The 27,161-nt window shown below is 49.9% G+C and overlaps 1 protein-coding gene and 1 non-coding gene across 2 annotated transcripts in view; one reads left to right on the top strand and one right to left on the bottom strand.

Moving 5' to 3' along the window:
- LOC147110530 (uncharacterized) overlaps positions 1-27,161 on the top strand; it is a 543,691-nt gene that overhangs the window by 352,115 nt on the left and 164,415 nt on the right. The window lies entirely within an intron of this gene.
- Positions 23,265-23,338, bottom strand: trnas-acu (transfer RNA serine (anticodon ACU)). The gene has a single exon. It is a non-coding gene; the product is annotated as a tRNA-Ser (tRNA).

The raw sequence follows: 27,161 nt of genomic DNA, 5'->3' as shown, positions 1-27,161 counted from the left end.
GACTTTGTTTAGTAAACACCTATGAAACCAACTCCTGTCTTCAGTGTCTCTATCAACATACAGACACAACAGAAACAAATTCAATAATAGTTTTAAAAAGGGAATTGGATAAATACTTAAAGGGGAGAAAAAATTGCAGTGATGTGGAGAAAGAGCCAGGGGAGTGGGACTAACTGGATTGCTCTTCGAAACAGTCGGCGCAGACTCGATGGGCCAATTGGCCTCCTTCTGTGCTGTACTATTCTATGATTCTATATCTGAATCAAAAAATATAAACAGAAAATACTGGAAATACTCAGCAGGTCAGCATCTGTGGAGAGAGAAAAAATAGGAGCAGCGGTTATGATCTGAAATTGTTGAACTCAATGTTGAGTATGGAAAGTTGTAAAATGCAACTGAATCAAATGGGAACTTTTTTAAAATTCGTTTTTATGGGATGTGGGCGTCGCTGGCAAGGCCAGCATTTATTGCCCATCCCTAATTGCCCTTGAGAAGGTGGTGGTGAGCCGCCCTCTTGAACCGCTGCAGTCCATGTGCTCTGCCACAGTCCAGGCCCTTCTGAAGGAATTTAATTTAACTACGCGCTGTGTACAGCGTTACACCAGCAACTGGGTTAAATTACAGGCTGGAATTCCTGCTCAGCGACATTTTGAAGGTTTGGAGCTCACGGGCCAGTTATTTTCTGGAGTCCTACACAACATTTTCAAATTGCATTGGAAATGAGGAAATTCCTGTGTCACTAACGGACCACCAGGCTCCAGATTTGTGCGGATCCATTGGCGTATTATTGCATTTGATAGTTTGCAAGACGCTACCTTTTGATCAAATCACTAAATTCACAGAGCTTTTCTTGTTAAAATTCCAGGCATTTAAATGCCAGATTTTGAGTGCTGACCCTTGGGTAAGAGCGAAACTCAGAGGTTTATTAAATAATTACTTCATCCATTGTGTCATATTTGCCCTGAATCTTTATCAACTCCGTCAAATATAGTACATCACAGTTCTGCATTTCCTTTCTAGGAGCAGAAATGAAGTGTATCATTCCATGGGGAAGTTTGTGCAGTAGAGTTTTCCAACCTCCCTCCATGTACGTTGGCCTCTCTAGCATCTAAATGGTTTGCGTCTAAATGATTTTCTGCTCGGGCACAGTGGCTGTAAGTGCGTTTCCGGGCCTACGAGGCAAGCCCAACGAGATTTTCCAAGGTCTGCTCCTTTTAATAATTATTGATCGCTTCCAGTGCACGTTGCACGAGATCCTGAATGGTTCCCAGATCATCATCCTGTGTGCCAAGTGACGACGCAGCTGGTTGATGTGAAAGTGAGAGCTCCTGCCCTGCCTTAGGCATCGTACCTGAAGCGGACACATTTAATGTGTGCCTACCTCGAGCAAACATTCCTCAATGTGCTAATCTTTTTCCACACCTGCTCTGAAAACCCTCCTGACTTCTGGAACAGGATTCGGCTGCTCTGCACCTCCCTCAACATCACTTCCAAGGTGCTCTCTGTAAAGGTGATGGCCATCCCACCTTCATGGGCCTTTGCACTGCCGTCAACCATCTATAGCAATCTAGCAAATAAAAAAGTGTGATTACTCTTTAAGGCACAGCAGCAGCTCTTTAAACCTGCTGTAGCATTGTATATTCTCCCTCCATGCAGCCAGTGCTGGGAGCAATGAATAATTGTTAAAGTGAGCAGACTTGGAAAATCTCACAAGCGCCATTCAAATGCCCAGGATGCAATGTGGACTAACTTAATTCCGGGCAGAAAATCGCCCCTTTGATTCTCTTCCCTTCCCATTGCTAGTCATCTTGTATGTCCTTTTGAAATAATATTGCAGATTTATTGGCAGTTTTGCACAGTGAACTTGAACCCAGAGGGAAATTGGTTGATACTATCCCAGATTAGGACATTTACAGTCAACAGATACTTTCGACCCATCAAGTCATTTACCTATGTCACCATTTCACATGAGCCAGCCTGAACAAGTGAGTGTTGGTGAGGCAATCAAATCACATCTCAGTTGTGTATTAACTGTCCATGACAACTAATCCTCCTGATTTTGTCATTTATGTAATATTGTAAAAAGTCAGTTTGTAATCATTTGATGAATATGGTACAGGAAACTCTCTTTTAACCGGCACCTAAATATCTGGAAATCTCTCTTAACCGGCAAAAGCCAGGAGTAGGTTCAGGTAAGTTTTACTATATATTAGTGGCCGTGTAACCGGGGTTCCTGGATCTGTGGCCGTGTAACCGGGGTTCCTGCACCTGTGGCCGTGCAACAGGAACTCCTGGATCTGTGGCCGTGTAACTGGGACCCCTGCACAAGTGCCGTGTAACCGGGGCTCCTGCACCTGTGGCCGTGTACGGGGCTCGCGTACCTTGGTAAGTATACCTCTCTGTAATCCGGACTTTTTGATCAACCGGCACCACGCCGGTCCCGTCGGTGCCAGATAAAAAAGAGTTTCCTGTACCCAGAATTTCCCAGTAAAGTGAAGACGAGCTAGTGGTGATACTACAGTTGGATTGAAGTTGGACTCCGCACTCCTATCAATTTAAATCTCCAGATTATCAGTTTTGAAAGAATTTTTATTTCTGACATTTTTGTGGCAACACTATGTTGGACATCAGGCTAAGTTAGCAATATTTTCCACAAAATGTAAGATTTAATTTATGGCATGACATTTGCCAGCAACAAGGAAGTTTGTGTTGGCAGTCTTGTATTTTGCAATTAAAGTAATCAAGGGAGACAGGGTTCAAGGTTTTTCATTTGGAACTTTTCCCTGGTTAAATTTAAAGTTTTCTTTTATGTGTGATGTTTTCATGGAGTGGTGGTAATTGGAGAAGGATTACTTTAAAGCCAGAGTGCTCTTTTAATGTTACATTTGGATGGCACTTTGACCAGTCTCTAAAGCAGCAGTATCGTTTATAGAACATAACCGTTGTACAAGAATTTTCCTTTGTGTTAAATAGCTATGAAATGGTAGAGATACAGGAAAATATTAGATTTATTTTATTCAAATATTGCTTGCCCCTTTCCCAGTAAACAAAGCACATTGAGGTCCGATGACATCAATGTATTTGTGTATTTAGAAGACTTTCACTCTTCACAGAGAAAATACTTGTACTTGAAAATACATGTTTTCTGGATATGTTACCCAGCAATCTTTGCAGATGTCTGTCATTTAGTGCGTGGCCAGGCTTTTATAGCTGATCTAACCCATTTGAAGCCTCACTGTAAAAAATTCATCGTATCACATTACCGTGAACCCTGTAACATTTGTACCTAACAGGTGGTCAGCATATTGTTTGGGTTTGGGCAAAAAGAGTGAAAGGATCATGTACAATGTTCCCTCTGATTTTTGTTTTTGTGTGCGCACGGTACCTTTAGATTTGCTGCGTGGCCGCGCACACGCGGTGTCTTAAACACGAACGGCTTGTGAGCGGCCTGCGCGGCACCTTCACGATTGCTGCACGGCCATGCACGCACACAGCTTAGAGGGAACATCAGTCATGTACATCTTTTATAAATATGTTTATTTCCATCTGCAATAATTAATTCCTATGAAAAGAGAAAAGGTGATAAATGGATGGCAAAGAGTTACAAAGCATGAATTCCGTCAAGTGATCCTGCTGTTGTTGTTGAAAATTGGCTGGCTGAAGTGGCTTATTAATAGTCCTATTATACCATAGGTTTGCATCAATTCAACATGGTTTTCAAGTTGCATCAATGTAAAAGGTCAGAGGCTGGGTATTCTGCAGCGAGTGTCTCACCTCCTGACTCCCCAAAGCCTTTCCACCATCTACAAGGCACAAGTCAGGAGTGTGATGGAATACCCTCCACTTGCCTGGATGAGTGCAGCTCCAGCAACACTCAAGAAGCTCGACACCATCCAGGACAAAGCAGCCCGTTTGATTGGCATCCCATCCACCACCTTAAACATTCACTCCCTCCACCACTGGCATACCGTGGCTGCAGTGTGTACCATCTACAAGATGCACTGCAGCAACTTGCCAAGGCTTCTTCGGCAACACCTCCCAAACCCGTGACCTCTTCCACCTAGAAGGACAAAGGCAGCAGGCGCATGGGAACACCACCACCTCCAAGTTCCCCTCCAAGTCACACACCATCCTGACTTAGAAGTATATCGCCGATCCTTCATCGTCGCTGGGTCAAAATCTTGGAACTCCCTCCCTAACAGCACTGTGGGAGTACCTTCACCACACGGACTGCAGCGGTTCAAGAAGGTGGCTCACCACCACCTTCTCAAGGGCAACTAGGGATGGGCAATAAATGCTGGTCTTGCCAGCGACGCCCAGGTCCCGAATAAAAAAAAAGGCTTCATTCTAACTAGGGAGTGAAGTTGACACACTGAGGAGGCGTTGCATTTTGGCAAGAGGTGGAAGACCCCTCAAAGAGGTAGTCTGGCATTAGCTGCAACCAATGTGAAGGCAAAGTCCCCTGAAATTGCTCGGAACTTTACAATCTTTGCTTTCAAACTTCTTCAGAATTAGCAATCAGTTAACTATCCCATTTGGATGTTGGTGTGTGGATCTCTGCGCATATATATAGCATAACTGATCAGAGAGCATCACAGAGCCTGAGGAATAACTCCACATTGCTGGCTCTACGATGTTCTGTAGTACCTGCAGTATAATAGTGCCATCACAGGAGCAGAATGATGATCCTTAAATTAACTGCCAGTCCAGTCATTACCTAACAGGTAATGTGGGGCAAGGCAATGGGTGGATTTATGGATGTGGATGAGGATTTAAAATGTAATGCATTGAGGGATGAAGATCCAGTGAGGTTCACTGAGGATGATGGATAAATAGGGCTTAGTGCAGGACAGGACACGGACGGTATAGTTTATGTCAAGGTAGCATTTAGGGAAGGAGGAGGATGGGAGGCCGGCAAGAAGAACATTGGAATAGTCTTAAAAAAGCAAAATACTGCAGATGCTGGAAATCTGAAATAAAAACAGAAAATATTGGAAATACTCAGCAGATCAGGCAGCATCTGTGGAGAGTTAACGTTTCAGGTCGATGACCTTTTGTCAGAACTGGAAAAAGTTAGAGATATAGCCGGTTTTAAGCAAGTACAGATGTAGGGAAAGGGGGGAGGGGAGGAAAGAACAAAAGGGAAGATCTGTGATGGGGGAAAGGCAGGAGTGATTAAATGACAAACGGTGCGATTGCAAAAGGAGATGGTAATGGGACAAGTAAAGAAACAATAGATGGGTCTCGAAGAGGCGTAAATGGGAATGGCAGAATCATCAACAGCTGCCATCTGAAAAAATGGGGGCAGCGGTTATGATCTGAAATTGTTGAACTCGATGTTGACTAGGGACTAGGGACAGGGTCACTGGCAAGGCTTGGAAGCTAAGCAGAGCCAGGCCTGGTTAGTACCTGGAGGGGTGACCATCAGGGAAGACCAGGTGCAGAAGGTCACGGAAGGAGCCCCGAGAAGGGGTGGTTGGTGAGAAGGTCACGGAAGGAGGAGCGGCTGGTGAGCAGGCCTGGGCGTTGGGCTGAAGATTGTCGGACAGGAGGAATGGTGGAAATGGAATGGCGGCGCGCACCGACGCAGCGGCTTTGCTTCTCCCAGTCATGGGAGCTTGCAAGATCACATTTCGTTGTTCATGTACTTGTGCAATGACAATAAAGTTGTATTATTATTAGAAGGCTGTAAAGTTGATGACTGTATCATTCACTTTGCTTCCAATTTCCACCCTTCCCTCACCTTTACATGGTCCATCTCCGACTCTTCCCTTCCCCGACTTCTCTGTCTCCAGTTCTGGGGATAGGCTGTCGCCCAACATCCACTATAAGCCCACTGACTCCCTGCCTTCCATCCTATCACAGACCTTCCCTTTTGTTCTTTCCTCCCCTCCCCCCTTTCCCTGCCCCTGCACTTGCTTAAAACCTGTTCCATCTCTAACTTTTTCCAGTTCTGACGAAAGGTCATCGACCTGAAACGTTAACTCTGTTTCTCTCTCCACAGATACTGCCTAACCTGCTGGGTATTTCCAGCATTTTCTGTTTTTATTATTGGAATAGTCTTGTCTAGAACTGAGAAGGGTATGTTTATAAGGATTTCAGCAGAGGAGCGGCTGAGATAGGGGCAGAGCCGGGCAATGTTGTGAAGGTGGAAGGCAACAGTCTTGGTGATGAACAGGATGTTGTCTTTGAAGCTCAGCTCAGGGTCGAACAGGACAGAATTTCCTAGGGAAAACATTTCTAATACTTAAATACTTTAATCTGTGAATGTAAATTATAATAGTTAAAACTTTATGTCATTCATAAAATTCAATCATGTGTCATTAAAATTGGTTTTATTAATGGTCCATCCTAATATAATGTTTTAGCAGTGGAAGAAGTTACTGCAGTGAGTTGGAAGTTTCAACTGCTGGAGAGAGAGAGAGAGAAAGAGAGATTGTCAGCCGGCATAGAAACAACCCTGCACAAAAATGTTCTCTAAGTTTGTGCAAGAAACTTGTGAATGTGTTCATTACGAACATGGGCCTAGAAATTCGGTATGGCCCCGCCAGGTCTTTTGCGCCCGAAATTTAGCGCTCGCCAGGATTCCCGTAGTGCCCGCCTAAAATTCAGTTGCGACGGGCCAAGACGGCGGCGGGCGCTATTGCAGGGTTTGGCCGCCTCGCTAGGGGCGTTAAATGTCACTTTCAGGCGTTCAGCTCCCGCTGCGGCACCCGATGCGGTGCGGCAGGCTGGGGTACTGCAGGCCTCCTCCTTCTCTTAAGGAGGAGCTGCCTGCAGCCGTCAGATCACCAGTGGATTCCCCCGGCAAATGAGCCCGGCACCACGGAGAAGTGCCGGGCTCGCGGGACACAGACATCAGTGCCGCGGGGGGGTGGTGCAGGAGTCCGGGGAGGGAGGTGCGGGCAGGCGGCCGCCGGGAAAGCGGCCGGCCGCCGCTCCACCTTTATGCGCCGGCCTTTCGGAGCTGCAAGACCCCGTTTCACAAACGCTGTTTGCGGCTGCCACGGGCGAGGCGGCCGCAACTGAATTTGGCCATCGGGCCGGAATAGCATTGCAACCGGGGCGCTGCGCACACCGATGACGTCATCGGTGCTGGCGCAGTGCTACCGGCTAACGCCGATGTTAGGGTCCATCTGAATTTCGGGCGGTAAAAAACTTTAGGCGCAAACCACTTTATAGCCAATAAGTGGGCGCAAACGCAACTGAATTTTTTGGCCATGGTTTACAATTTCATTATACGCAGAACACCCAGGAATTCTTCCATATATTACAGCTGCTATTACAGAGCAGCAGATTGATATAGCAATCAACATTTGATTGCATGAATTTTGTTACCGGTTCATGGGAAATGTTGATTGTGCTCACTGTTGGACACCGGTTAAAAATAAGTTGTTGATGAAGTAAAAGTACTTTGAAGAAAAAGGGTTAGGTTTATATAGCATTTTGCATCAAAATTCTCTCAGCACTTCACACAATGAACTAACCTTTAGAGAGCAGTGACTATTGTGATATAGGAAAAGTTCACTTTCTCAATGACTCAATACAGTAAATAACTTCATTTACGCTGCCGTATTTCAGACAAGTAACCAGTATTTTGCACTGGATCATCATGTTCAGTGCACAAGCTGAATAATGGCTTCAACAAACCGAATAAAAAATGGTATAATATGGTCAAGTGTTCTAGAAAAAGAAGTCTAAACCCAGTGACCAGTTTCATAGTAACACGTGTATTAAATCGATGGTACATCTGATTAAGCCTTTGAAGATTGAAGTCGTTTTTTCTGCAGCAAATCCAACAGGAGATTATTAATGTTCTTTGGGTTTGTTCTGATTATGATCAAAAGTTCTCTTTTTTATTTTATCATTACAATAACATCAACATCGTGTATTTATATAGCACCTTTAATGCAGGAAAAGGTCCCAAGACACTTCACAGAGGCCTAATCAGAAAAAAAGAGAGAGGTGACCAAAAGCTCGTTAAAGAGGAGGGTCTTAAATGAGGAGAGGGCAGAAATTCCTGAGCATGGGGCCTAGACAAATTATCTGGTAAATCCCGGTTTGAAATGCACTTGGCCACCCATGTAAAATCATAATTTGTATTCACTGAAAGCTCAGTGAAGAATTTCCCACATCAAACTATTCAAGTACACAATTTATTTCCTGTGCTGCAGGGATTTCACTGCTACTCGCAGGTAGGTAATTACCCCGGTAGCATTTCCCAATCTTAAGTAGTGGACTTCCTTGGTAAAGCTCACATTCAGACATGGAAATTGTTTTATTGGTGTCCTGGGGTCCAATTGATGACTTAACCCAACACCAGTAAAACCATTGCTGAGGAAACAAAGATATCAGCTTTGCAGAGGCAATATAAAAGGGACGAGCTGTAAAGTTTTTTTTTAAAGCCAAACCAGCTCAGCTGATACTTGAGGAGGGAAATATGCTGCAGGATTTAGAACATTTTAGAAAAGAAAGGGCTTGAATTTATATAGCGTTTTTCACGACCTCAGGACGTCCCGAAGGACTTTACAGCCAACGAGGTACTTTTGAAGTGCGGTCTCTATTTGTAATGTGTGGAAACGCGGCAGCCAATTTGCACACAGCAAGGTCCCGCAAACGGCATTGAGAAAATCAACCTGATAGTGACAACTCTGTCTTCCCGACCCCCACCATTTAACTTTGTGCCGAAGACCGTTCCCTCAGATCCAGCCACCCTGACGAAGTATGTAGAGTCAGTGGGAGGGCACCTCATTCACGTGGGTATGGCGGGCACAAGCACTACTACTACAAGTGTACCATAGGCACCTGCCAGCCCACATAGGCTAGAAACTCGGTTGTCTACTACTGTCTTGGGGGGGAAGGACCGGTCTCCTTCGGCCCACCTCTTTGGCCCCCGCTGAAAGGGGAGGGGGCTAATAACAAATATTTTAGGAAAAAATTGTCTAATCTTCAGGTGGGGGTGGGAGAGGCAAGGTTCCGATGTGGGGGATCATATGTGGGGCAGACAGTGGTTTCACCCAGACAAGACCCCCCCCACAAAAAAAAAACCAATAAATGGCATGACCCAGAATGTCCAGGTCCCAGCCCACATTTAGCGCCTTCATTTCCTGCCAGAATGACAGTGGGCCTGTGCAATTTCAGGGCCAGTGTCTTTGTCCAGGGACCTGATCTGATACAATATGGATCCCACATTATACTACTATTGTTGGTTGTGAGAACATTGTCGTGCATGTTACTAGTTAATAATGCAAGCTGACGTCATGGGGGCGTGTGCTGGTTCAAGAAGACAATCGGGGAAAAATTAGGTATCGCCCCATTTGGGGCGCCGTTATCGGCCGTGCGCAAAGTTCAGCGCCTGGCGCTAATTATCGCCTCCGACAGCAAACTTGGCTTTTATCGCCCCTGGAGGTGATTGGAGCGCTAAATCAGGCACTTCACACCTGTCTTAAGGGCAAACGCCGAGGAGTGAGGCGCTACCTCAGAGCGCTGGCGAAGCAAAGAAGGGCAAATCAAAATAAACCTGCAAAGTGCTGCTCAATACTCCAAACTCCTTCACACAGCGTTGAATCTCTCCAGAAATCTCTCTCTCTCTCTCTGACTGCGTGGTGCAAAAATGTCACCGACAAAAAAAGGCAGGAAGCGGGCGCCTTTAAATAGCGCTCCCCTAGTCCCTTTCTGACAGCATAACGCTCCCCTCAACCTGTCGTTGCTAGTGGCAGGCGGTAAGGCAGGGGGCGCCACTCAATATCTGGTATGGGGCGTTGCGCACTCGACTGACGTCACAATCTGCTGGCGCAGGAGATAGTGGCGGAAGTGTTTAGTGCCGCCGCAAAATGTCTAGTTAATTTCACGAGCGGCGCAAACATCGCCGCGCCCGGCCTCTAGTTGCTTTGCACCCCAATTAGCGCCCTCTTAAGGCGCTAACGGGAGGCACAAACAACTGAATTTTTTCCCCCAATGTTTATTAATGGAAGTGATTGAAGTTGAAAATACGGATACCCGTTCTTGCTCAATTGTTCAATTCTTTTTAATACAGTGAACTAAAGAGCTCCAGCACTTTGGGGGGAAAATTGGCTCGCGCCTCCTTTGGGGCGGTAACTTCGCCGGGGCACTGCATTTAGCACCCCGAAAATGTTAGCGCCCCTGTGCCCGAAATTCAATGGTAGCTCACCAAGCAGGAGGTGGGGCGCTACTGGAACACGCCCCCTCCCTCTTGGGATGCTCCCATTGGATATCGCGGCACTGCGTGCAACAGCGCCACTCGCACCGGCACGTAGCGCCACAGTACTGCCGGCCTCCCTCCCCTGGTTAAAGGGGAGGGGCCTAGCGCAGCGTGCACCGGGGCCCTGCTGGACCACCAGGGAGCGGGGTGCCGGGAAAAGAGCCCGGCACCCAAGAGGAGTGACAGATCGCGGCCGGCACCCCGCAGCAGGAGGCCAGAGGGGGCAGGTGCTGGCAGGCGACCCAGAAAAAAATGGGCGCCCAACACCTGCCCTTTAACTATCGCCGCCCCGGCTGCAAAACAGGCTCTCTGAACCTGTCGGATATCAGGGGACGCGAGCCAAGTTTGAGGCCGGGACGCTGAGCACAGCGTTGATGTCATTGCCGGAGACGCAGCACCACGAGGTGCTACCACCGCCGTTAACCTCCCACTGAATTTTGCGGGAGGTGCTAGCGGCGCCGCGCCTGGGCGCTAGTTGCTTTGCGCCCCGTTAGTGCCCATCGAGGCACAAAGCAACCGAATTTCTCCCCCTTTATATTTGTTGGTTGGCTGGTTGCATTGTGATTAATATTCTAATTACTTATGTGGACGTACAGCACGTCAGCGCCATAGGAAAGCCGCTGCTCCTGCTGCTTGTGCAGCCATTGCTATAGTGACATGAGGGATGGGCTAATATGTTGAAAACTTTTAAATGAATACTAATTGCACAAATAGATATGCCTCTTTCAGCTCACCTTGGGTTTTTGGATTGTTTGTCGATGCACAACCGTGTAACTGAGTGATGTTCCTGAAGTGTTAACGCATTATTGTGCAGTTCTTTTATATCCCAGTCATTTCTGACAAGTAATTAAAAAAAAAATAGAATTTGTACATGATGAACTGAAAGCTTTTAATTAATTCAACTGTAAAACAAACTTGTAGAATGGGCATGTAAATGACAAATGAATTTCAATATAGTTAAGTGTGAGGTGGTGCATTTTGGTAGGAGGAATAAGGAGGCTACTTACTCCTTGGAAATTAAGAATATAAATGGGGTAGAGGTGCAAAGGGATCTCGGGGTATAGATTCACAAATCATTAAAAGTAGCAACACAGGTTAAAAAAAAGCCATAAAAGTGCAAATAAAGCACTGGGGTTCATTTCTAGAGGAATAGATTTCAAAAGCAGAGAAGTTATGTTAAACCTGTATCGAACCTTGTCTGATTGTCTCATGATTTGAGATGGTGGGGTGGCAATATGGCATTACTGTGTATATGCTTTTAAGTGGTTGCTGTTGTTGTAAAAGTTGTTGTTGTTGTAAAATTTGCCCACAGACGAAAAGGTCGCGCCCAAAGGAGTTCATGGCCCGCTCGGTACAAAAAAAAATTAGAGGGAACATTGGTCATTAGTAATTCTAATCAACTACCATAAATTATGATGTCAGGTTCCAGCCCAGATAACCCCCCACCCCAGGAAACTCCCAGTAAAGGCTGGGACCCAGCATATAATTAGCAATGATGAAATTTAGGCATGCACAGGCTTAACCTGCATGATATGATATTTAACTAGACATAGAGTGTTCAAACAGTTTGCGGTGGAACAAGACTTAAAATTGGTTAGCATAGCAACATTAATATTTATTCTGTCTTGTCTTTCTGCGCACACAGCATTTGAGCTGGAAAAGCAATACTTGGTAGTTCCCATAGTGATGGTGATTTAAAAAAAAAACTATTTTATGTGGCATAAAGGAACAGATGTGTGTCCATTACTGTTTTCTACAGCGCATCATTATCCACTGGTAAAACTGATGGGGAGTTCACAATTGAGGTGTCAATGTCATGGAATACTTTAAGTATCTTGTGTAAACTTCGCTGTTAGCCAAAAGTACAGACCTTGTGGTTTCCTGAACATGTCCCAACTGTCTGGCAACATATGTTGCTGTTTTTCCCTTTTGGCAAATGCCAATCCAATTTTGTTTCAGATGCTAAATAACTTTTACATGTTTAATGTCCTTCATGTGAGGCCCCATAGTGTTAATTGGAATTGAATGAAAGGAAGATTAGTGTTGACTGCAGCATTGTTGACAGGAAGAAGCACTTTTGCAAAGCCCTGCAGTTTTGACAGTAAGTTCTTTGATAAAAGTGTTCTGTTGTAGTCTAAATGTCTCCCAGCAAAATGCCTGTTAGTTTTCTTACAGCCATCTAATCCCAAGGAGGTTTAAAGTAAGACACCGAGTATTTTAAAATGATCACATCTAATGATGCCTTATTATTCCTGTTCAAAATCATGAACCTACTCCCTACTTCTGCATCCGAGTGATGTTGCTCCTTGGATGGGCCTTGATCTTTTTTTGTCTAGCATTTCCTTTGTTATTTATGTGAACTGTTACACAGAATGATACCACTGGTTGAAGAAAAATAGGACAGAACACAGCCAAAGCCCTGACATCACCAGTAGAACAGTACAAAAATCACAATGATGCAATGAGAATTTGTAAGCCAGCTTGAAGCTAAGATTATAATCTTCCGAACAGGAGAGTTTTATTAAGTTTCCAGTTGATAATTCAGGTTGGAGTTGACTTTCAGCAATTGAAGAAAGGTTGTCTCACTATTTCAGCTTCACGGACATAAATACTGTATTATCCAAGATCACAAACCTTTTGCCTACGTCTCTTCTAATTTAATGCCTTACCTGAGTTTGCTTCATGTTGCGATATTCTTGATTGTTGACTCTCATTGTCCCTGTAATTATACATAGAATTGTCGAGGGGGAGTTTTAGGTGTGTGTGGTCCTCAGTTGGTTGGAGGCCAGTAACATGTACAATAGCACAGCTGTGAGTGCATTTAAATACGAACTTCAAATTAATAAAAAGAGTACGAGTCCATAATCCGCTAGATTGTAGCACTGTAGATATATATTCCGGTCTCCACAGTACAGAAAGCGTGCTTACCAGAATTTGGTTAAAGGAATATTTGGCCCTTATTTCAAGGTTATTTATTATGCAACACTTTGCACTGAATTCGCCAAATTCAGCAACAGTGGCCTGTGCCTGTGATTGAAGAGCTATGTGTTGTATGTTGGGGGTTCTTCTTCTTCTTCTTAGGCAGTCCCTCGGAACCGAGGTTGACTTGCTTCCACATTAAAAATGAGTTCGCAGATGACTGATGCGTCCAATGCGGGACCTACAGTCTCTGTCACAGGTGGGGCAGACGGTGGTTGAAGGGGCGGGTGGGTGGGGTGCTTGGGTTGACGTGTGCGCCTTGCGCTGCCTGCGCTTGGCTTCCGCTTGCTCCCGGCGAAGAGACTCGAAGTGTTCGCCTTCGGCACCTTACAACATAGATGGCTGCACGCTATGTTTTTTTGTAAACATGCAAATCATAAAAATGTTGATATAGTATTTTAAACATGAATGAAGTCACTCGATGATTTGTTTTCCTGCTATAGTTATTTTTACAAATACTCTGTAAAGTAAGAAGTTTGTCCTAAAACTCAGAGATGAATATTATTTGATTGAGTTTCTCCACCACAGATGTGGAATAATACATCTTCATATCCAGTTTTAACAGTAAAAAATGTCATAAGCAATTCAATTAGAAGAATTGCGTTAAACAATAAGAATGTGCACAGAGTGACTCAAGAGTATTGCTGTTGCCCAGCAACAGCCTAAATATTCAGTCACTCTCAGCACCCTTCAGGACAAGGGATGCAATTGGGAAAGAGCAGAGAGGCAGATAGTATTTGCTAAGACACCAAGGGTAAAAAATGGAATACAAGGTGTGTAAAAATAGTTAAAAGCATAGCATACAAAAAGTTAAAAGTCAGGAACAGGCCATTTGATCTATTGAAGCTCATCTGTCTAATACCTCAGTTAGCCATCATTGCAAACAAACTGCGTTTGAATATCACTAGTATATTTATCTCTACATTACAACAGTGACTACACTTCAAAAGTATTTCATTGGCTGTAAAGCGCTTTGGGTTGTCCTCAGGTCATGAAAGGCGCTGTATAAATGCAAGTCTTTCTTTCTGCTACCTTGTCTGATAAATTGTTGATAAAAGGTGTATCACCTTTTAGTTCACATTTTTTTGCAATATTTCTGTTTTGAAATTTACTTTTCACTAAGTGTACGTCCTCTGGTCGATTTTAAAATTCTCATCCTTGTTTTCGAACCCCTCCATGGCCTCGCCCCTCCCTTTCTCTGTAATCTTCACCAGCCCCACAACCCTCCAAGACATATGCGCTCCTCTAATTCTGGCCTCTTGAGCATCCCTGATTATAATTGCTCTACCGTTGGTGACCATGCCTTCAGCTGTCAAGGCCCTAAGCTTTGGAATTTCTTCCCTAAACCTCTGTCTCTCTACCTCTCTTTCCTGTTGTAAGACGTTCCTTAAAACCTACCTCTTTTATCTCCTTATGTGGTTCGGTGTCAATTTTGTTTGATAATGCTCCTGTGAAGCGCCTTGGGATGTTTTACTACGTTAAAGGCATTATATAAATACAAGTTGTTGTTGGTCTTACTGTCCTTGAAGTCATATTCTGCATTCATCTTATTGGTACTATTTCATATCCCTAAATTAGGCCCTCCCTTAAAACATCTCTCTAAACTTGGAATTTATGCTTTTCTAACTTTCCTTAGCGCTCATCCCCACCCCCATTACATTGGACTCATTGCTCTTTTCTGCACCCTCTTTAATATACATATGTCCCATTCGAAGCATGTTGACAAAAGTTGTACACAGTATGCCTGACCAGCTTTTTAGGCCGCGATTTACCCTACCTGGGTGGGACGGTGGCGGACGAGGTCGGTGACGGATCGCGGCCTCGCTGCCGGCTCCATCCCGGTCTCCAACATAACTTTCCCCTGATTAGGCTTGTTAAGCCTGCCCAGCGTGTTTCCCGGCCAATTAAAGGAAGCGGGTCTGATGACGTCATTTGATGACACGTCATCAGCCGGTTTCCTTAAAGGGACCATGCGCCAATTTACTTTGACAGTTGTGCTGTCAGTGTTCTGCAGCATTGAGGTTCTGCAAACACTGACAAGCTCTGCACAAAGGTGCACGGCTGCACCCAGGCTCTCCCATGCTTATGGAGGGAGTCACAGCACACAGGGAGGTCTGCTTCCCCTCCAATGGGCGGAAGAGACTTCCACAGAAGACCAACGCAGCCTGGTTGCACATTGCACAGGAGGGCACAAGCAGGGATGTCATCAGGAGGACCAGGCTGCAGTGGCACAAACCTTTCAATGATCTCAGTAGATCATGAAACGTTACTACAAAGCCACACTCAACTTCATCCTGCTGTGCCACTCATCACATCCCATCACTCTGCCTTCCCTTCCCTACTCCTGCACATATTTACTCACACCAACTTACCTTGCGCCTCCACCCATCCCTCTCTATATACATTATCACTTCCCCATCTCACTAGCCACCCCTCACACTCACCTGCCCCCATGTCCAATCATACCAGCTAATAACACAACAAGGGTAGGCACTTGTGTGTTTTAGCCAGTGTTCAAGTGAAGTTTCTGTTAATGTGCTGTCAAACATTAAAATCTTTATTTCAACACTTTCCGTTCTTAGACAGATTTGGGTGCACCTTTGGAAGTGGCTTAGTAAGTTGCAGTGAATGGTGAGACATAACGGTACCCTCCCCGCAATGGTGGTGAGTGTGAAAGGAATGACTTGGGCATTGTAGGGATGCTTTATGGTGTTGGTGTGGGGTGGCGCTAACCTGGCACATCATGTGGCAGCCAGGGTGTGCAGTGTCAAGTGAAGTAAATCTGGCCATGGTGAGGCCATCGCTGGCCTCCCGGGCAGCAATGTGCTTGGTGTAATGTCCGAGTATAAATAATACATGGACTGCAGGAGAACAGTAAAACAGGTATTTACTTGAACAGAGGGTACTCTTTTATTTGGACCCAAAAAAAAACAATTCAACTGTAAATAAACAAAAGTTCAACTAAAGCTTAACAAATCAAATTAAAATTTGGTTTTCCGTGTTGATGATGCACTCCAGTCCCCGCGGCGCCCACTGGTCGCGGAAATACTCAAGCACACCGGCGGACACCGCGTGCTCCATCTCCAGGGCCACCCGGGCGCGAACATGGCCGCGGAAGAGAGGCAGGCAACCCGGCTGGACGACCGCCCGCTGCCTGGACCAATTGATGGCTCTTTTAGCCAGGCCCAGGAGCAGGCCCACAAGGAGGTCCTCCAACCTGTCCGCTCCCCTCCGCACCGGGTGACCGTAGATCAAGAGCGTGGGACTGAAGTGCAACCAAAAATCGAGGCGCAGCCCCTTCAAGTAGTGAAAGAGGGGCTGCAACCTCTCACAATCCATATAAACGTGAAACACGGACTCCACCAGGCCGCAAAAAATGCAGGCGGCCTGGGAGTCCGTGAACCTACTTAAAACCTTATTGCACGGGACCGCTCCGTGCAACACCCTCCAGGCCAAGTCCCCGATGGAACAAGGGAGGACTCCCGCATAGAGAGCCCTCCATTGGGGACCTCCGCCACCGCCGGTCGGCAAGACGCCACGCCAAGGCGTGTCCGGACGGTAGACGAAGATGGCAAAGTGGAGAGTGTGCAGGAGCAGCCCGTACAGGAAACCCCTCCGCGCGGAATGAAAAGGCACGGAGGGTATTTCCTCGAGACGGCTCAAGTTGTGAGGCGCCGGTTCCCGAGGGGAGTTTCGGGGCCGGGCGCCGATGAGGAATTCCGTCCGAACGGGGGTAAGCTCGGACGGGATCGCCCCACGTGCTTGAGCCGCCTCGATACACCTAGTGGAGTCGGGGCCCAGTGCCGCTTTTACCGATTCGATGGTTTCGACCGCGAGCCGGACGTTGGCCCAGGACAGGCGCCGCGCCAGCTCCTCCGGCGCCATCCAGCCCGCTCCTCCGCCATCGAGCAGGTCCCCGACTCTGGTCACCTTGCCAGCCACAGCCCTACCCTCCGCCAGCCGCCCGAACCCGTGTTCGTGGAGGTGCGGATTCCTGAGCAGCGGCTCCCGAAGGAGAGCCGCCGCTCCTGACGGGGGAGAGCTCCGCCTGGAAGCGACGTAGTTCCAAACCCATAGTAGTTCCTGGTAGAAGACAGGCAGCTCCCGCAGGCCGACACGCCTGCTGCCCACTTTCGCAAACAGGAGCTGCGTGTCGTAATTGAGGCCATGCAGCTGGCGGAAGAAAAACGTCGCCAGCGCACACCATCTCGGAGGATTCTCGACGTACAGGTATCTCTGCAGCGTCTGAAGACGGAAAGTCGCAGCCTGGGTGCGAAGGCACACCAGCGCCTGACCGCCCTCCCTAAGCGGGAGACACAGAACCGCGGCAGAGACCCAGTGCTTCCTTTTGTCCCAGAAGAAGTCGATGAGCTTCTTCTGAATCTTGGCGACAAACGCAGGGGGAGGGATCAAAGTGACCAACCGGTACCACAACATGGCGGCCACCAGCTGGTTTATGACCAGCGCTCGACCCCTGTAGGACAACACTCGGAGCAGTCCTGTCCAGCGTCCTAGGCGAGCGGTGACTTTGGCCTCCAGCGCTTGCCAGTTCGCCGGCCAAGCGTCCTCGGCAGGGCTAAGGTAGACTCCCAAATAGAGGAGGTGCGTGGTGCTCCAGGCGAAAGGCTTGAACTCCGGCAGGGAGTCCACCCGCCACTGACCCACCAGGAGTCCGGAACATTTCTCCCAGTTGATCTTGGCGGAGGATGCGTCCGAGTAAATCTGCTGGCATTCCCGCATCCTCCGCAAGTCAGCGGGATCCGTGACCGTGAGGAGCACGTCATCGGCGTAAGCCGAGAGGACCACCTCCACGCCCGGCCCTTGCAGAGCCAGTCCCGTCAACCTCTTCCGCAAGAGGCGCAGGAAAGGCTCCACGCAAATGGCATATAACTGACCGGACATGGGGCATCCCTGACGCACCCCCCTCCCGAAGCGAAGGGGCGCCGTCAAGCACCCGTTAACTTTAATCAGACACTCCGCGGTGGCGTAAAGAAGTCGGATCCGGGCGACGAAATGCGTCCCGAACCCGAATGCGCGCAGAGTCCCGAAGAGATACTCGTGATCCACCCTGTCGAACGCCTTCTCCTGATCCAGGGAAAGGAAGGCGACCGACAGACCAGCCCTCTGGGAGTGGTGGACCAGGTCCCGGACCAGATGGATGTTATCGTGGATGGTCCGGCCCGGGACCATGTAGGACTGGTCGGGGTGGATCATGTGGGCCAGCACGGTGCCAAGGCGAGCAGACATGGCCCTGGCAAAGATTTTATAGTCCGTGCTGAGGAGGGAGACCGGGCGCCAGTTCTTAAGGAGGCGGAGATCGCCCTTCTTAGGCAGCAGGACAATGACCGCCCTGCGCCAAGAGAGGGGCATCTCCCCGGTCGCCAAACCTTCCCCCAGGACCCGCGCGTAGTCGCCCCCCAAGACGTCCCAGAACGCCCTGTGGAACTCCACGGTCAGCCCGTCCAGCCCCGGGGACTTTCCCCTAGAGAGCTGGCGGAGGGCGCCGGTCAGCTCCGCCAGACTTAGCAGAGCGTCCAATTTTTCGGCGCCCTCCGGGCCAACCTTCGTCAGGTCCTCCCACAAAACTCTGCGCGCATCCTCGCTGGACGGATCCGGCGAGAACAGAGCCCCGTAATAGGCGCGGGTCTCCGCGCTGATTCCCTCCGGATCCGAGACCAGAGATCCGTCGTCGGCCAGCAGCCCCAAGAGCTGCTTACGGACCCCCCGTCTTTTTTCCAGCGAGTAGAAGAAGGGGGAGCCGCGGTCCAGGTCCCGCAGGAGCTGGATCCGCGACCTCACGTACGCGCCTCGGGACCCGACGAGCTGCAGGTCCTTCAGCGCGCCCTTCTCTTCGTACACCTTCCGCAGGGCCGGGTCCTCGACGACCTGACCGAGACGGGACTCCAGGTCGAGCACCTCCTTCTCCAACCGCCCGACCCGGGCCTCCCGCCTCTTGGTCAACCCCTTCGCGTACTCCTGACAGAAGAGACGGATGTGAGCCTTGCCCACATCCCACCATAGCCTCAAGGAGGGGAAGCCCCCCTGCTTCCTTCTCCAGTCGGCCCAGAATCGACGAAACGAATCCCGGAACCGTGCGTCCTCCAGCAGCAGGTTGTTAAAATGCCAGTACACGGACCCCCCCCCCCCCCCCGCGCGTGCAGCGGAGCGAGCTCCGCCCACACCAGGTGGTGGTCCGTGCACGGCACCGGCCGCATGGAAGCTGCCGGAATGCAGGAGACGTACGCCCGGGAAATGTAGAGGCGGTCGATTCTGGACCTTCCTCCCCCAGACCTCACGCTAGTGAAGGCGCTGGAGTCGGGGTGGAGATTTCGCCAGACGTCCACCAAGTCGAAGGACCCAACCAGGTCCCTCAACTTCTCCATCGCCGCCGGGCTTCGCGGGGGACCCGAACGGTCCCTCGCCTCGAGGGTGCAGTTAAAGTCCCCCCCGAGGATGACGCACTCGCCCACGTCGATGGAGCCCAAGAGAGCGGACACTTCTTCGAAGAAGCGCACTTGCTGCGCACTGGTCTGAGGGGCGTACACGCTCACTAGATGGAGCGGCACGCCCCCCAGGCGAACAGTGACCTGGAGCAAGCGGCCCGGCACGTGCTCCTTGACCCCCAAGATCTCCGGCTGAAAATGCGGGGCCAGCAAGATAGCCACCCTGCTGGAATTGTTGGAGAGGTGACTCATGCTGACCCCTCCTTGCCACTCCAGGAGCCACGTGGCTTCGTCTCCCGGAACGGTGTGGGTTTCTTGCAGGAAGCACACCGCATACTTCCCGTCCCGAAGGACCGAGAAGTTATTGAATCTGCGGCGCGCCTCCCTGCTGCCGTTGATGTTGAGGCTGGCTATGGTTATCTTCATGTCAGAAGCATAGTGCAACCTCTACCTACACCTAACGGGGGGAGGAAGCGCAGCCACTGGTCAGCCGCCACTTCCTCAGCAGCCCAGTGAGAAACGTTGTGAGCCGACGCAGCTCGAGCGGGTTCACACCCTCGTCCGCGCCCATGATCTTAACGGCGGCGCGGACGGAATCGATGAGCAGCGCCAGCTCCGACCACCTGTCGAGGGCCAGCCGGACCTTATTGCGCTGACCCAGGCACGTGGCCATAAAATCCCAGAGTTCCCTTACGGAAATGAGGGGAGACTCGGCAAGGGGCACGAGGTCATCCATCGCCACGTCGGCGCTGGAGTCCGAATCGTCCTCCGTGCCCATCACCGAGTCCCCATCCTCCTCCAGGGGGTCGTCACCAGCGGCCGACCCGTCCGCCGCGCAGTGCGAAGCGAACGACTCGGCCGCGCCAGCCAGCCCCGCCTCCGCCCGGATCCCACCCCCAGGATCGGCGGCAGAGGATTTCTCCCTGGGCTCCTCTAGGGGTGCCGGGCCAGAAGACGGCGGCGGTTCAGAGCTCCCCTCCGCCTCAGACGCCGGAACGACCGGAGAAACCGGGGAGAGAACAATTTCCAGCTCCTCCAGTACGTCCGGCACCAGAGACGCAGCCAGGGGGCCATCCTCCTCCCCGCCACCAACCTCCGACCCAGCGGACGGGGGGTTTTGAATTAAAAGCTCTACCAGGACGAGCATCCCCTGGGAGACGTCCGGGTCGCATTGGGCGAGCTCATTATCCTCGAGCTCGCCTGACCCAGCCCCCAGGCAGCCCGACCCGGCGAGGGGTAACGGCACCGATAAAAGGTCAATTTCAATTACTGCCGCGGGTTGTTCCGCAACCCCCCCCACGGGCAGGGTCTCATCCCCATCCCCGGGAGGCACGTGCTGGACAGACACATCTGCCTCAGCCTCCCGAGGGACAGGCGACCCCTGCCGATCGCTGGTGATGACGACAGCGCTAGGGGGGGGGGGGGGCGGCGCAGTACCCGCGGCGGGCGACGACTCCCCCTGCTCGGAGGGACCTTCCTCCTCCCGGTCCTCCTCCTCATCCAGGGGGTCGCGCCTTCTTTTTAGCACGGAGGGAGCGAGGGAGACCTCCATGTCTGCAAAGGCCTCCTCCTCGACTCCCTCCGGCAGAGCAGGTTTGTCGGGTTCCTCGGGCCCGAGCCCGGCCGCAGGTATTGGCATTACCGTTGCGGTGGTTGCGGCCACAGGCTCGGGCACGAGGCCCCTCCCGCTCACATCTGCCCTGATCAACTCCGCGAGGAGCGCGGGTGTAAGGGGCTCAAGGGGCAAGGGCTCGCCATCCACGGGGGGACCCGCCCTAAGGTGCTTCTTTTTTCCCCGCGCCTTCTTTCCGGCCGGACACGCTCCCTCCCCCCCGCCGGAGGCCTTGGTGGCATCGGCCCCCGACGTCAACCGCGCATCAGACGTACTTGACGCGCGGGCAGATCCGGGGGGAAGGGCGGCGGTGCCAGCCTCGGCCGCACGAGATGATCCGGCGGCCTTGGAGGCAGGGCAGTTCCTCCTGATGTGCCCCACCTCCCTGCAGGCATGGCACCTCACACCGTCCGACGTCCAAAAGGCGCGGTAGGCGGTCCCCTCGTGGAGGACGACGAACGCCCCGTCAGTGTCCTCCTCCCGCGCCAGCTGGATAAACAGCTGGCGCCGGAAGGAGAAGACGTGGCGAAGGCTGGCCTCCCGGAAGCCGAGCGGGATGGGTGTGATCCCCGACCTCACCTCCCCAAGTTGTCGCAAATGGGGAAGGAGGAGCTCACCAGGAACATAGGGCGGGACGTTGGAAATAATGATCCTCTGCGCGGTGGCCTCGAGTGGATCCACCGGCAGGAAGGTCCCGCCCACGGTGAGCCCCTTGGCGACAGCCAGGGACACCGCCCGCTCCGACCCCAGGAAGAACACAGCCTTCCCATACATTTTCGAGGCCGCGACGATGGCTGAGGGGCCGACAACCCCAGCCATGGCCTTGACGCAGGCCTCGATGGTCATAGTGGGGTGAGTGTAGCTCTTCACCCCAAGCTTTTTTGTTATTAATCGAAAAGGTGACGGGGCAGCAGGAACAGCGGGAGCAGCTGTGGCTGTGGCTACCACTCTCGCATAGGTCCCGGCTGGCCCCGCCACCGGCGAAGACGCAGTCGCCATTCTGGGGTGCTTTTTTTTAAGGGCTACACTCACCCCAAGTCACAGGCCTGAAGGTGTTAATGGTCTCGGTGTATATATATATTTTTTTGTCCTCTATTGAGCAGAGGGAGCTGATTAAAATGAGGACACACCTCCTTATTGATTTAAATTGGGAGAGGGGCCCTCTCCCCTCTGCTCAATTGGCAATTAATAAAATAGATGAAACTAAGGTGCCTTAGAAAGACAGGCAGAGAGAGACAAAGAGAGAGAGAGAGGTGGGGGGGTGGGAAGGAGGGAGGCCGCAAAGGGCAGTGTTGCCACTCAGGATGGTGGGTGGGTGTTGGCAGGGTTGCACTCTCCGATGGAAAAAGTCTTTGGTGGTGGTGGTCCTCTGGCAGGGGGAGAAGACGTCTTCACCTGGAAAAGCTGGAGAAGCCCAGGCTCAGTCCTGCAACAGGTCTTAACGATGTAATTAAATTAAATTAAGGACGTCACCTTGGGCAGCTCCAAGCTCTCCCAGGGCAGGCAATAGAAGGGATGCTAATTAGTGGTGTGTGTGGCCTAGCTTTTAACAAGAGACACACACACACACACTACACCCCTTGATGATCCGGCCTTGCTTCTTCTTTTCTCCCCCCACCTAAAATACAAAGTCTTGGGAGAGTGCCCCAAATAACACCCACCTGTAGATGTTCCGGATGAAGTTTTCTTCCCTCCTTTCAAGCAGTTGGTTTCTCTCCCCTCTCTCCCTCTCCTGAAGTGGAGGCCAATTTGGGGAGGCAGTGATAGAAAAGGCCTCTCCCCTGGTTGGTGTTGATGTAGGCCTCCTTTCTCCTTCTCCTCCTCTGTCCTCTCTCTCCAGGCACCTCAGTTGATGTAATGATGGTGGAGTTGGTGGTGGTGGCGGTCCAACGTTCTCCTCCTCTTCCTGGTCAGGGGACCACCACTTTAATCCACTCTCCAAAGTCTGGCTGCTCCCTCTGCTCGTGCTTGCAGCTGAACAGAGGGTACTCTTTTATTTAAAATCAAATGGCCCATACGGGGACCGAACCCGCGACCTCGGCATTAGTAGCACCACGCTCTAACCAACTGAGCTAACCGGCCGTCCTGAACAGAGGGTAACTTAAGACTGAAATACAGAAGCCTGCTATGGCTTTATATACAGGGGTGGTCACTGCCGGTACTGCAGTATAGAATCAGTTCTTCTCTTAAAGGCACATACACAACAATTCCTCCCCTTTTAGATAAACAGTACATAACATTCATTTAACAACTAAATAATAACTAATTACAATTACAATTTTCTCTGTACTATATACATCAACTGAAATAATCATTTATAAGTTCAGTCTTTGAGGAGGCTTCCTGATCCTGACTTGATAGCGCCTTTCTCGAGTATCCTGTTCTTGCGGCGGAGTTGATTCTGGCTCATTGTCATTGGTTGGTTCTCGTCAGCTTCCAATACCACTGCTTCTGAGGTAGACGCAATCTGTACTTTGGGTTGATTACCAGGTGCACCTGCTCGTGGTATGGGTTTGGCTTGTTCCTGTGACTCTAGAATCTGGTCAGCATGGCGTCTCACGATGCTCTCTCCAACGTCCACTGTGTACATTAGTGGTCCCTGCTGTGTGCATATCGTTTCTGGCTGCCATTTTTCTGTTCGGTAGTCGCAGGCCAAGACTGGTTGCCCTATCTTGAAGCTCCTGGTTGGCTTCTCATTTATGTGCTGGAATTGCTTATCCTCAACATCTCGTCTTATGTTTGGTTTGAGCAAATCCAGGCGACATCTTAGCCTTCGGTTGAAGAACATTATGGCTGGAGCTTGGTTGGTGACTGCATGTGTCGCATTCCGGTAAGCAAACAAGAAATTATCCACCTTGTGTTGTAGTGGTATGTCGTCATTATGCATTGCCTTTATGGCCTTTTTAAAGGTCTGAACAAACCTCTCAGCCAATCCATTTGTGGCTGGATGATATTGGGCAGATGTGTAATGCTTCACCCCATTATTCCTCAGAAACCTCCGGAAATCCTCTGACACAAACTGTGGCCCATTGTCGGAGCAAATCTGTTCTGGCAAGCCATTCCTGACGAAGATGATCCGTAGGACTGCAATAGTTTTCTCCGTGGTGGTGGAGGACATTTTGATGACCTCAGGCCATTTCGAATGGGCGTCCACAGCGATTAGGAACATTGAGTCCATAAATGGACCAGCAAAATCAATGTGTACCCGTTGCCATGGAGATGAGGGCCACTCCCATGGATGTAGCGGGGCCTGTGGTGGAGCGTTTTGGACCTTCTGGCATCCTGTGCATCTCTTGGTCATATCCTCGATTTCTTTATCGATTCCCGGCCACCACACAAACGCCCTGGCTAGGCTTTTCATTTTTACCCCTCCCAGATGACCCTCATGAAGCTCATTGAGCACTCTATCTCTCAACTTGGGTGGAATTACCACTCGGGATCCACACATCAAGGTCCCCCGGCACACTGACAGCTGTTCTCTCCTTGGCGAGAATGCTGGCAACAGTGAGTCGCCATGTGCTGGCCATCCCTTCACCGTCAAATCATAGACCCGAGAGAGTGTTGGGTCATTTCGGGTTTCCTTCTCTATACTTGAGTTTGTAACAGGTAGACATTCGACTATGGTCGCATGGAATATCTCAACAGGGTCCACTGCAGGTGCTTCCTCTACCGTAGGCAATGGTAGGCGCGATAGCCCATCAGCATTTCCATGCTGTTTCGTACCCTTGTACTCTATGTCATACTGATGTGCCCCTAGAAAAAGTGACCATCTTTGCAGCCGTTGCGCTGTCATCACCGGAACGCCCTTCTTTGGGTTAAAAATGGAGACCAGGGGCTGATGATCAGTCAGTAGGGTGAATTTCTGCCCGTGCAGATAGTGATTGAACTTCTTCACCCCCCACACCAGACTGAGGGCCTCCCTGTCAATCTCGGCTGAGGTTAACGAGCGTGACGCAAGGGCTATTGGCCTCTCTGAACCGTCAGGGAATTTGTGTGACAGCACCGCGCCAATGCCGTAGGGAGATGCATCACATGCTAACCGAATCGGTAGTGTTGGATTGTAGTGGGCCAATACTTCTTTTGAAGTGATTAGGCATTTACATTTCTGAAAGGCACGCTTACACTCATCACTCCATTTCCATGTTACTCCAGTTTGCAGTAGGGCGTTCAGTGGGTGCAGAATTGTGGATAAATTCGGCAAGAACTTATGGTAGTAGTTCACCAACCCGAGGAACGACCTCAGTTGTGACACATTTTCCGGTGCTGGAGCCTTGACTACAGCCTCAATCTTGTCCGGCGACTTATGCAACCCTTCCTCATCAATCATGTGGCCACAATACAAGATTTGTCTCCTGAAGAACTCGCATTTGGGGCGGTTGGCTCGTAGCCCATATCCCTGTAATCTCGTGAGCACCTGCTCCAGGTTGGCAAGGTGTTCACTGTCATTTTTGCCCGTAACCAGGATGTCGTCCAAATAACACTGGGTCCCCGGGATCCCTTGCAGGACTTGTTCCATCGCCCTCTGCCAAATAGCCGGGGCTGATGCTACCCCGAATACCAGTCGATTGTACTGGTAAAGGCCTTTGTGAGTGTTTATCGTGAGGTATTTCCTAGACGCTTCTTCCACCTCCATTTGTAGATATTCTTGGGCCAGATCAATCTTTGTAAAGCGTTTCCCTCCAGATAGTGAGGCGAAAATATCTTCTATCCGTGGAAGTGGATATTGTACTGTGTGCAGGACTGGGTTCACAGTTACCTTGAAGTCCCCACAGATGCGAACCTACTTCGGTTCCCCAGGCGTGCTGCTCAATGATTTCTTCATTACAGGAACGATGGGTGTGGCCCACTCGCTCCAGTCCACCTTGGACAGCACACCCGAACGCTCCAGACTCTCCAGCTCTGCTTCAACGGTTGGGCGGATCGCATAAGGTACCGGTCTGGCCTTAAAGAATTTTGGGTTTGTGTTATCTTCGATTTTTATCATTGCCGTTACTCCTTTTAGAGTCCCAAGTCCTTGTTGGAACACCTCTTTCGCGTCAGTTAGAATTTTTGACAGTCGCCCAGGTGTGACGTCATCATCCTTTTTGTCAGTCACAGTTAGCACCTGAATGGAATGCCAATCCAATTGTATTTTTCGGATCCATTCACGTCCCAATAATGGTGGTCCTCCATCTGGTAGTATACTGTATATAGATACAGTTTCTGCGTTTCCTTGCCGTTGTATTCAACTGGCACCCTTATTTTTCCTCTGGGGTAGACTTTTTGCCCCGTGTATGTCTTCAATACAATAGACGTGTCCTTCAAGGGTATGTGTGAGAATAGCCGCTCATAGTCTCGTTGATTCATGACAGGGCTGATCCTGTGTCCAATTCCATCTTTACTGGGGACCCTGCTATCATGAGGGTGACCCAAATGGTTCGGTGATCCTCCTTTGCGATCACGTTGTGTAACTTTAGACAACTTAGTCTCCTGCTCCCGGAGTCCTTATCACTCTCCTGATCTTCCGAACTACTGTCTGTCAATTTCTTTACTTTCTTGTACTTTTCCTTAGTAGTTCTTGTAGTGTTGATTTTCTTTCCCGACCTGCAGACTCTTGCTATGTGTCCCATTTTCCCACATTGCCTGCATACTTTGTCCTTAACCCAGCAGTCCTTCTGATCATGGGTTGTTCTGCCACAGCGATAGCACTTTTCTGCTCCATACGCCATTTCGTTAGCGCTGTATTCCTGTGGTTTCTGTTGTATTTCCGCAGCTCCCCGTGCTGCTGCTTCGTAGGATACTGCCACGCTGAAAGCCTGTTCTAGCGTCAGGTCCTTTTCCGAAAGTAGTCGTTTCTGGGTTCCTTCACTCTGGAGCCCGCAGACAAACTTATCCCGTAAGGTGTCTGCCAGTCCTGCTCCGAACT

Source organism: Somniosus microcephalus, chromosome 11 (assembly GCF_052327205.1).
Source record: "Somniosus microcephalus isolate GS21.2 chromosome 11, FLI_Smic_1.0, whole genome shotgun sequence".
NCBI lineage: Eukaryota > Metazoa > Chordata > Chondrichthyes > Squaliformes > Somniosidae > Somniosus > Somniosus microcephalus.
Note: the sequence above shows the minus strand (reverse complement) of the source record. Positions and strands in the feature narration are given on the sequence as shown.